Here is an 11,843-nt window from a genome sequence, read left to right on the forward strand (position 1 = left end):
GCTTGCAGGTATCTTTCTCTCAATCAATAGTTAATTGAACAGCTACTATGTACCAAGCATTCTAAAGTTCCTTGAGGTGGCGGGAGGAGATGAATACAGTGAGAATAGAGTGAAAAAAAGGGCCTCCCTGCCTCCAAGGAAATCACAAATTTTATTGGAAAAACAACCCATAAGCATGTAATTCCATATAAAACAGAAGGAAATGTGATACAAGAGAGCTGAGAGTTAAATGCTATAAATGCAAAGAAAGGAAGAATTAAATGCAGTTGAGGTGGCGGGGGAGGTCAGAGGAGGCTTCAAAGAGGGGCTGACACCCTTAAAAGATCCATAGTTGAATTTTGATAGATGGAGAAGAGGGAGGTCTTTTCTACATTTAACCTTGAATTAGAATAAAACTAATTCCCTATAGCCTGGCATTTAATCACTGCAGAATCAAAAGGCCAAGCAGACCCACTAAACATTCAGGGACAGATTTTTTTTTCTAACCCAGAGGGCATGCAGCAGCAACAACAAATTACAAACTTTGCCCCAGAGTCGGATGCTTGTCCAGGCCTCCCCTGCCCAGCCTGCAGAGGGGCAGTGACAGGCTGTGGGCATGCAATTTACTTTGCTCCAAAGTGGTTTATACCACCTGACTGGCATATCTTTACGTGTTTATTGGCTTATCGTCTATTTTTCCCCGACTAGAATGCAAGTTCCAAAAAGAGAGGGATCTTTGTCTATTTCGTTCACCTGTCTTCCTAGCGCCTAGAACAGTTCCTAGGATATGGTAAGTGTTCACTAAATATCTGTTCAATAAATGAATATGCTGCAGTGAAGGCAGCACATGCAAGGTATTCTGTCCTCTGGAGAAACATCATCATCCCTACCACACCCAGCTAAGACCAAGAACCCAGGACATGTGACCCCTGCAAGCATGTGGATTTGGACCAACAGATTCAAAACTCTCCATAGGATGGAATTTTCAAATGTTCCCAAGCTCGTTACCCTAAAAAGGACCTTGGAAAGCATCGCTCAAATTCTTCAGAAAGTCCATCAAATTCCTTTCTTCACTCATTCCTCCATGCTTTCATTTAATAAACATTTACTGATCTTTGTCCTACTTAAAATATTGTTGTATAATAAAGAACTTCTCTTTGTCCTGGGTTCCCGGCCGGGTGCCATAAACCCTGGCAATTTCCCAAGGATAGGAGTGTCTCTGTTACTCATGGTGCGTCTTGGCATCACATTTGAGTTTATGTTAAGGAGATTTAAAAAAAAAAAAAAAACTTCATAGATAGTAGATATGAATATTTACATAAAACAAAGCCTATCTTCTTCTGTGTGCCCCTAATTTTTATGAATTCATCCTTTTTGTGAATAAGCTATATTTCTTCTGAAGGGCCTATAGAAGAACTTCGACCTCAGAATCAGTTAAGATTCCAAATCAGTACGATTCCAAATAGAAGAAAGGACTCAGGAGTAACCTTTAAGATAAGGAGTATACTCTGGGTTCTTCATCATAATCCAAAGAAGCTACTGGCAGATAGATGTGAGGAGACATAGCTTCCAAGAAATTACTAGGAGAACATAAAGGAATCTTTTTTTTTTTCATTCTTCACAAATAACTAGTTTCCAAAAGAGAGGACACAGTGGTAAAGTGAAAAGGTTAAGATTTTTGTCTACCAAGTAACTGGTTGGTCCCTGTGCAGGAAACAGGGACCAACCAGTTATGTGGAAAGGCTGGGAGCCCAGCCCCAACCAGAGAGGGGGATTGAAGTATCAGCCACACGTTGACATCCACAGTCAACCAACGATGGATCAAGAATATTTGAGGAGGCGGACTGGGGATGTGGCTCAAGCGGTAGCACGCTTGCCTGGCATGCGTGCGGCCCGGGTTCGATCCTCAGCACCACATACCAACAAAGATGTTGTGTCCGCCGAAAACTAAAAAATAAATATTAAAAAATTCTCTCTCTCTCTCTCTCTCTCTCTCTCTCTCTCTCTCTTTAAAAAAAAATATTTGGGGAGAAAAGGATATTTGAACACGTAGAGACTTCTTATCATTACTCCCTTAAAAATATAATAGAACAGCTATTTACATAGGATTTAAATTGTCCTGGGTATTATAAGAACCCAGGGATGATCTAATGGATACAGGAGGATTACACAGGTTATATACAAATATACCACCATTTTGCGTTAAGGACAAAGGCTTCCATAGATTTTGGTATCCTGGGATCCCTAAGGATCCAATTATTCTTATGAAAATCTGTAATTTTTTTCATCACTATGTAACATATGGGAAACAAACGAGATCATCCTGAGTGGAGTCATGCCCTTCACATCACCATTGCAAGGCCAAACATAGACTGATGTTGAAGAAGGAAAGAGAAAGGGAAAACCTAAACCCCAAGGCTTCTCTTCCAACCTCTGCACATTTGTTGGAACCAAGGGCTACACCTGCCCCTTTCCACACCACTCCCCAGAATCACCTTCTCATCCTAGTTGGAGGTACTAAGCTCCTAGAAGACTTTTGCTGGGTCTGGATTTTCCTCTGAAGTATAAATAAATCTTCAGTTTTCTTCTGTGTATCCAAGAACGCTTTGTCTACTCCTATCTTTGCTGCCTTTTCCTACCAGAAATGAATAATGAAAGAACTGATAAGGATCATGGTCATCAACAGGAGATTGCCACACAGCTACCCAGCTGGAAAGTTCTGAAGCTCTGGCTACACAGCTAAAAATTATTGTCCCAGCTCAGACTTGATGTCAACAGTGACAATAATAGAAGTTCAGTGGAGTAAACTAAAGGGAATTGTTTCTCCGGCTTTAACCTCAACAGTATTTCCAACACAGTGGCAGCAATTCCAGGAATTTCCTAGTTTATTAGTGCCCATCTTTGTGAGTCCCATCCAGAGATATCGGGTTGGGGAAAATAAAGAGGATGCAGGGACCTTCCCCAGGACTCCCAACTTCTCATAACAGGCTCACCTGGTTTGCCCTTCCCTCCACTCTGCTCACCCTGAAAAAATGAGAACTTAATCCATCTCCACTCTCAAGGAGGGCTAAGTGGAAGATAACAGCCAATGTTAACCCATATTTGCATCATGGGTTTTATTGGATTTGAGTTTTCCAGGGCTGCACTAGAAGAGACTCTCTCACCCGTTTTGTGGGCCTTAAGAGATGGCATGGATGTCCATTTTGGGCAACATAGACCATAACAGGTACAACACAGGCCTTGGACAAGAGATGGTAGTAGTGACAACCCAAGCATGGAGCATTGTCACCTGTTACACCTGCAGGAGGTCTCAGCCACCCCGCCCCCAGCACTGCTCTCACCTCCTCCAGGTCTTCCTCTGTATCCCACTATATCACCATTCCTGTAGGAACTTTTGTCCTAGGCAAGCAGCAAGGCAAACCCCCATTTCCACTATACCCCAAACGGGAACACTCAGGAAGGGGTCCCTTGTTTCATTTATACATGTTCAATAAGAAGAGTTGTTTCTGAACACACTTTTCTCACATCATCACCATAATTTATGGTCACTAGTTACTCTTCACTGTATGCTTTGGTAAAGTGCTTACATGTGAAACATTGGCAATTTCATATGGTTCAACCTGGTATTTTAGTATATTTTTGTGGTTTGAGCAATGGAGTATAAATAATATTGTCTACATAGGTTCAAATAACTGACTTACAAATGATTTTCTGACAATATTTCTATACTACCTGATAAGACACTTCAGTGCAACTATGGTGTTTCATTCATCTTTGTATCTCTTACACACTGGGCTACTCAGCAAATGTCTAATGAATGAAATGAGAATGTGGTTATTTATACCTATACCTTGTTCCTCAAAAGATACAAAGCCTTAGCCTCAAGAATAGAACTCATTCTAAGAAGGACTAATTATACGCCAAAATTGTACTCAATTATTTTCGAAAGAAATTTAAAAGGGAGATATTGACCTGGGACCAAACCATTTAGAAAGATTTTAATCATAACTACATCAAAATTCCGAGGTACCTGACCTACACAGGATGACCTATCACTACTTTCTTAAGTGTTCCATGCTTCAGGATGATCAAACCAGGCTAAGATTCCCTTGTCTGTTCTTCTAGAGAAGGGGCCAATCTGGACCAACTCCCAGATCCAAGAACTGGAGGACAAAGGTGAAAAGTATTATTCACTCAGACTAAATTAACTCGGAGAGAATTTACAAAAAGTCAAAAGACCAGTGGATGGATTCAAGGATACATGGACAGAGGAAAGAATGGATGAGTGGATGGGTGGATAAAGACAATTAGGTGAGGAATATGTTCCTGTGAGGAGGAAAATGAAGAACAGAAAAGAAATAATGCAGCCTGGCTCTGTGGCACACTACTGTAATCCCAGCAGCTCCAGAGGCTGAGACAGGGGGATCACAAGTTCAAAGCCAGCCTCTGCAAAAGCAAGGTGCTAAGCAACTCAGTGAGACCCTGTATCTAAATAATATCTGGGGATATGGCTCAGTGGTCAAGTGCCCCTGAGTTCAATCCCCCATACTCCTCCCCACCACAAAAAAAGAAAGAAAGAATTCATGTCTCTTACTCTCTACATATACATTGGAATTTGTCTCCAATCTTTACAGTTTTCTTTTAAAAATAATGTGTAGTGTCCATGTGTCTGGCTAATGAATTTATTTTAAGGCATTTCTACCTTGGCAAAGTCCATTTCTGCTGAACACACTCCTGCTAAGAAATAGGTTCAACCCTGATGATTACTAAATAAGAACATAATTAATTATTTCTTCAACTGAATAGTCCTGAATTCTACCACAAATCAATCAGTTCTTCTAGCCTAAGAAGCTCTGACTCTATTTTAGCTCAATGAAAACAAAATCAATGAAGGCCAATTATAGCCCATCTCGTTAGAGTATGCAAATGGTATGCCATACAAATGTGTAGCTATTGCCTCCAGAGCCGCAAAGGAGGATGGAGGAGTTAAATGCAGACTGCTACTGGCCCCTAGCTGCTCCAGCTGTGTGGTATGGCCATAGCTGGAGTCTCCAAGCAGGGGCCAAGGCAGGATCCATCCATCCATCCCTCCCTCCCTTCTTTCCTTCCTTCCTTCCTTCCTTCCTTCCTTCCTGTCTTTCGTTCATCCAGGTGCAAGTCTAAGGGCAGTTATCTGACGTTCAGGGGTATTGATCTATAGTCTAGTACAACAAGACTCTATATCTAAAAGCTATTTCTTAATGATTCATAAGCCTACAACCTGACATATGAAACCAACAATTTCTAAGCAAGGAAAATGTATGTCACAAAAAGCAAGGCAAGCCTTAGGGACAGACACAGGGGTGATATTCAAGGAACACTGAAGGATGTAAAATACAGCTCACCTTCCCCAATTCATATTTCCTAACACCCCTTCAATCCATGTTCCCTGACCACAGGATCAAAATTTCTATCGCTCTACCACTTCTAGCAGTTGAAGCACTGCAGTTCTAGAGAGCTATTATTGTGATGCAAAGACATCAGATGGAAAGAGAAGGTCACTAAGCTACTAGTTTCCAAACTTCAGGTATTGGCACACCACATCACCACTTTTTTCCACAGAGTGCCAACTATGATGTTAATTAATTCCCATTTTTCATTGAGTCTGAAATGCTCTTATGTTGACCTTTCTTGATTGAACCACAATGTCAACTAAAGACAACACACGCCCTAAACACACTGCCAAACCTGGCTCTTGGGCATTGTAGGAGAGCATCATTTGCATGACTCATCACAATTCCAGAGAGCTTTAAATATCTGGGAAAATGTAAATCTTCAGAATCTGTGTAATAGAGCACTATTTTCCTCTTTAAATCAACTAATTTATTTTACTTAATAAGTCTCTTTTTAAAAGGAAACTCCCTGGAAACCAGTGTCACTGACAAATTAAAAAAAAACAGCTGTGTAATAAATACAATTAAAAGAAGGAATAGATTTAAAATCTAGCTAACATAATCAATCATGGCATATATATATATATATATATATATATATATATATATATATATCCCCTATATTTATGTATTTAATTCGTATTATATGTTTTAGTCAGCTTTTTTTTTTTTTTTTTTTTTTTTTTTTTGCTGCTGTGACTAAAGGACCCAACCAGCACAACTGTAGAGGAGGAAGTTTATTTGAGGGCTCACGGTATCAGAGGTCTTAGCTCCATTCCTCAGGGCTCAAAGTGAAGCTAAACGTCATGGCAGGAGAGTATGGCAGAGGGAAGCAGCTCATATCATGGTGATCAGAAAGCAGAAAGAGAGATGCCACTCTCCAGACACAAAATATATACCCCATAACCACACCCCCAATGAACCACTTCCTTCAGCCACACCCCACCTGCCTCCAGTTACCACTCAGTTAATCCCCTCAGGGGATTAATTCACTGATTGGGTTAAGACTCTCACAACCCAATCATTTCTCCTCAGAACCTTCTTGCATTACCTCACATGTGAGCTTTTGGGGGACACCTCCGATCCAAACCATAACATATATTTACATATTATGTATATGTAAATATATTTGTATATTATATTTAATACCCCAAAAATACCTAAGAAATAATTCTAGTTCCCAATATTTTGAGCCACTTGATTTATTAAAAAAAGAAAATTAGCAGTTATAGAAGATTTAAAACATACTAGCACCAGAAAAAAAAAAAAAAACTTTCTTCTCAACTGAATCAGAAAGACTTGGGAAGAAATTGAGAAGGGGATAATTTTCATTCTGCCTGATTCAATGCTAAGTAATACCATGCTTGTTTGCCACCTAAAACATTCCCTCCATACCAGTAGCCCCACAGCACCACTCAATGAGTAAGATATACTGAAAAAAAACACCATTTATCCTTTTAGAATGCATTTATCATAATTAATAAACTAATTTTGGAAAGTAAAGAAAAGGACTCTAGGTAAAAGAACAGAGGAAAGGGGAGTTTGAGCAGATAAATGAGGAAGGAGAAGCCCAAGACATGGAGGTCCATCTCAGAGAAAGCAATCTGGGGAAAATGTCAGTGAGCCAGCAGGCAGTAGAATTGCCCCAGGCATGTGGGAAAGAGTGCTTCTGGGGTGTGGAAAGGGGAGATAATGAAAGAGCAATTGGGAGGAATAAGAAACAAAACTTGCCACTTAACAATTTGGCATGATACCAAAATTACCATTGAAATGGGCACCTATGTATCATTGACTCTTTTTTTCTAATTGGAGCATTATAATCATACATAACAGGGAAGTTTATTGTGCCATATTTGTACATGCACATAACATAATTTGATCAATCTGTTTTTTGTGGGAATGTTGCTTTTCTACTGAGTCAAGATACAGAGGGTTCTACAACAATTCAGGAAAACAGTGTACATATAATGGCCCTGGAATACACTAAGGATTAGTGAGAAAACTAACCCTCAGTTCTGGTACTTAATCACTGTACCTTTTAGGTCTAATTCTCCTTAACACCAATATTTACCAACTCCCTCATGCTCCTCTCTGAAAAACAGGAGGAACATTTAACAAGAATGATTTTCACAATAATCCTTCTTACATATGAGCCACTTCTTTTAACTAGAGGATATGGCTACCTGGGCAGAGATCCCTTAAGATGCAAGCCTGTCCTAAGGCAGCATGACCTGGAAGGTGGTACCCCAACCAAAATGACAAAGGAATGGAGTCCTTAACTCTAAATCCTAGCCTTTGAACTTTCTCATATATGTTTTTGTTCCATTTGTCATTTTGTGGTTCTTGTCTTGAATCTAATCACCTCTTTTAATATATAACAACCAAAACTGGTAATTCCATTCTAAATGCTGGTTGATCAATGCCAAGTATTAGAGCACGTACCATTGCCCTCTTCATGTCACACTCCTGTTAATACAACTCTCACTCATGTTCCCTTTTTTAAATAATAGCATTATCCATTGCTGACTCATATTCAATTTATGGTTCACAATACTTCAGCCAATTCTTTTAGTACCGTGGATGCAAATCATAAGGACCTGCACATTTAGATGTGAATCTCACTTATTTAAATTATCTCCCTCCCTGTCTTCTTTATCCCTTTTCATTCTCCTAAAATATGCATTACCTATTTCCTGAGTGCCATTCACTTGATACTGGAGAAAAGTTTTTTGAAGAGACATCGACCGCCCTGTGACCTTTTGATGTCATCAGAAGTCTCCTTCTTTCCTATTTAATTAAAGGACCACACTCTGCTCTAGTCTTCTATTGCTCCTGATACAGTGGGGGAAAAAAAAGAAGAAGAATGTTCTATTTTGCCTTTGGAAGTTGCATCTCATTTCCTGCTTTAGTAATTCTGACCTTCCTTTTCTGAACCTTTCTACAGGTATTTGTCCTTGAAGTTTCCGCTTTCTCTAGACTTTGCTCTATTTCAGATGCTCATGTGGCGCTTTGAGAAATCGATTAGATTTTTTTCCATCTTCCCAACTTTGTGAGGTATGTGTGTGTGAAACTGTTCTCTCTTTTGCCCTTGACAAAGTTAGGATAATGCACTTTGAGAAGTCTAGTCTCACGCTTAAGCAATTAACTGACAAGGAGATGAAAGAAAGATGCCCCAACGATCAGAAATGATATCAAGAAAACATCTCATAATGAATGTACCACTTTGCTGGGGGTATTGGTGATGGGGGTGCTATTCATGTGTGGGTGCAGAGGATACATGGGAAGTTGATGCACCTTCCTCTTGCTTCCACTATGAATCTAAAACTGCTCTAAAAACATAAAGTCTATTATGATAATTTTTTTTTAAAAAGTCATGTTGTTGGGACCTTTTCTTCAACACTGAAGAATATATCATGACTTTTATTTGGAATATTTCTCCTTTAAACCTTCAGTGCTTTCCTTTACTAAAATGTCTCAGAGGAGGATATTCTACATTATTTCCATTTACCCAATTGAGAATGTGTGCTTGCCAAGCCTTTTTCTGCTCTTAAACTGAATTCTTCTACTTGCTACCCGAGTCCATTTCTCCCTATAATTTCCACAGCAGGGTAAGAGTGAACACTACAGTGCACTATTCTTCAGACACACCCACTGCCAACATTCTAGGACAAACCATCCAGACAACAACAGTGGTTCCCAGTTGTTGACCTGCTTCTATCCTTACCCCACCTGCAATCTACACAGTAACAGAAAGATCCTTTAAAATATAAATTAGAGCATGTCGTTCCTTTGTTTTTCATGCTGTATCAGCTTCCCATCACACCATAACTAATGCCCAAACTACTTTATCATGTCCTAACAAGGACTTCCGCGCCCTCCAAACCTAAGCACACTTCTCCTGCTTTTGCTGTCATGGACTGTGCTCATTTTGGTGCCAACACCTTAGCATTTGCTGTCCCAGCCTGGAATATCTTCCTCTTCACATCGTTGTTTGCTTAAATGTCAGTCCTCATTACCTGCTTTATTTTTCTTCATTCCAATGACCAAAGTTACACATAACATTCATTGCACATGGATGCATTTGTTTAAAAAAATCTCTCTACCAGGATGTAAGTTCTGTGCAGACAGGGATTGTGTCTCTTTTGTTTTCTCCTGTGTTTCCAGCAACTGAAACGATTGCCAGGATACAGCAAGTGCTCAAAAATAATTTTTGGAATGGTTAGTGATGAAACAATCTCTGGTCTTTTTACCTAGTAAATCCTCACATTTCTTCAGACGCACAAATACACTCTGTGATGAAAACAGATGACTTGGGACTCAGGTTTTTCTCCTCATACAAAAGAAAGTACTTGACTTAATAATAAGAAAGCAGTCTGGAAGTTTCTATCTTAAAATACAATGCTAGGTCACTCGTTGCAAGCTCAATGGGAAAAAAATAATTTGCAGCTTATCATTTGCAGAATAAATTTTTTTTCTGCCCACTGGTCTTTGCAAGGATCCAAAAGGACAGCACTGATCCTGGTTCAGGAGAAGTGAGAAACATTAGGGAATTAGTCATTCTGGGTTGAGTGGTAGAATCTAGGTGAACATGAGAAGTATGAATGAGGACCAGAAAAGAAGGCTAGAGGTAGGAAGCTGCCAAGAGAAGATGATCCTTCTGTGTGTCCAAAGTTCTATCTTCAGGGAATGAAAAACTCAAATTATAATCACTGTGTGAACCTCATTTAAAATAAGTACTGGTCTGGAGTAAAACTCTCATGAGGGAAATAATTGCCTATGATATCCAGAGATTGTTTCATAAGCATTCTTGTTTTTCTTAATGGCTCAAATGTTAAAAGCATGCTTTGCCAAAGGAGAAAACCCCTCTTAACTTTCCCATTGCTTCATCGCCACTAAAAATAAAGATATGATCTACTTAGCAACTGTTCATTCATGCACTCCATTTTTCATTTTTAAGATGATCGATGAATATTTGTGGCCCGCTTACTATGTCCATGGTACTGAAGAAACAGCATTAATGGTGGTGAAAGATGTGATGTCCAACCTCACAGTCACAGAGATTGCAGGTGACTGTATTAGTCAATCAAGCCTCAAACATAACTACTCTCTTATGCTATTGTTGAAAAGAAAGTTGATTTTGATTCAAGCATCCAGTAGCAGCCGAATAGTCTAAAGGGAAATAACTTGGGCATTATTTGAGCATGCCACAGAAGAATGGTGGTTTTTTCCAAGTATATTACAAAATAAACCTCTCCATTAAGTTTATTGTTATTAACTATGTTTGTCTCTCTGTGAGAATTTGAGCTGTTATTCATTTCTTCATGAGGTGTTACTGGGAGTGGATCTTATAAATTGTTTAAGGACGGATACTGCGTTTTCCAATGACATTCCACCACTTAAGAAATTGTCTTTTCTCTCTTAGTATACCTCCTGTTAGAAAAGCACTGGACTTTGCTCAAATCCAAATAAGTTCTGTAACTGAAATTAATTACAGGATCCACATAAGGTGGACATGTGGTTTATGCTTAGGAACGCTTACTTGCCATTCTTTTCACACACACATTCAAAAACAAGCAGAACAGAAAAAGAAAAATCTGAAGCCCTCAAGCATCCCAATTTCCCACCTCATGAGCCTCTGTTGTGGCAGTAAGTATAAGGGTTTTCTCAGCCCCCACTTCAAACTCTGTCTACCATGTTTTTCTGCATGGCAAAATCTGGACAGATACAAAGCACGTTAAAAATAAATTGCACAGGGTTTTAACTCTAACTCTAAAAATATTCCTCGTTTGAAGATGCACTTAGTCAAGACTCGAATTCAAGCCTGTGTCAAGAGGGTGGGGAGATGTTTACTTTGCTGGTGCAGATTCAGGAAGCAGATCATGGCTCTTGAGCTAGGATGCTGGAGCCAGCTTCCTGTTCCCTGGACTTTGACCCCAGGTGGCATGTTACCTGAGCTGTGCGTCTCATCATAGATAACATGACCCTGTAACCAACGGTGAGCCTGTGACCTGCTGATTTTCCAGCTTCCCACCTGTGCCAACACACAGCCCTCTGCCAGGCCAGTTTTGGTTGTCCTTTGGGTAGCTGCTGGGGGTCCAGCCTAGGCCTGCTCCTCCAGTCCTTCCACACTTCCTCCCCATCCCATGCTAAGTCCCTGCGTAAAGAACTGAAGTGGTTTCTCCTGCGTGCAACTAAATGCTGACCGATAACCCCAACGTGACCCAAGAGTTAACTGTCAAAGACAGACACCCTCTGCTTTTCAATCTGTCTCTAAAAAGTCTTTCCTGTGTCTTATCTAAACAAGACATTGTGTGGTATTTTAAGGTTTTTATTTTATGCTACTTTAATGACTCCTTAAAAAGAACATAAAATTCCTTTTATGTCTCCTCGTCCTTTCTCCTCCTCCATTTTTAGTCAGCCTCCATTTCCTGG

The sequence above is a fragment of the Urocitellus parryii genome, chromosome 10, assembly GCF_045843805.1.
Source record: "Urocitellus parryii isolate mUroPar1 chromosome 10, mUroPar1.hap1, whole genome shotgun sequence".
In the NCBI taxonomy this organism is placed as follows: Eukaryota; Metazoa; Chordata; class Mammalia; order Rodentia; family Sciuridae; genus Urocitellus; species Urocitellus parryii.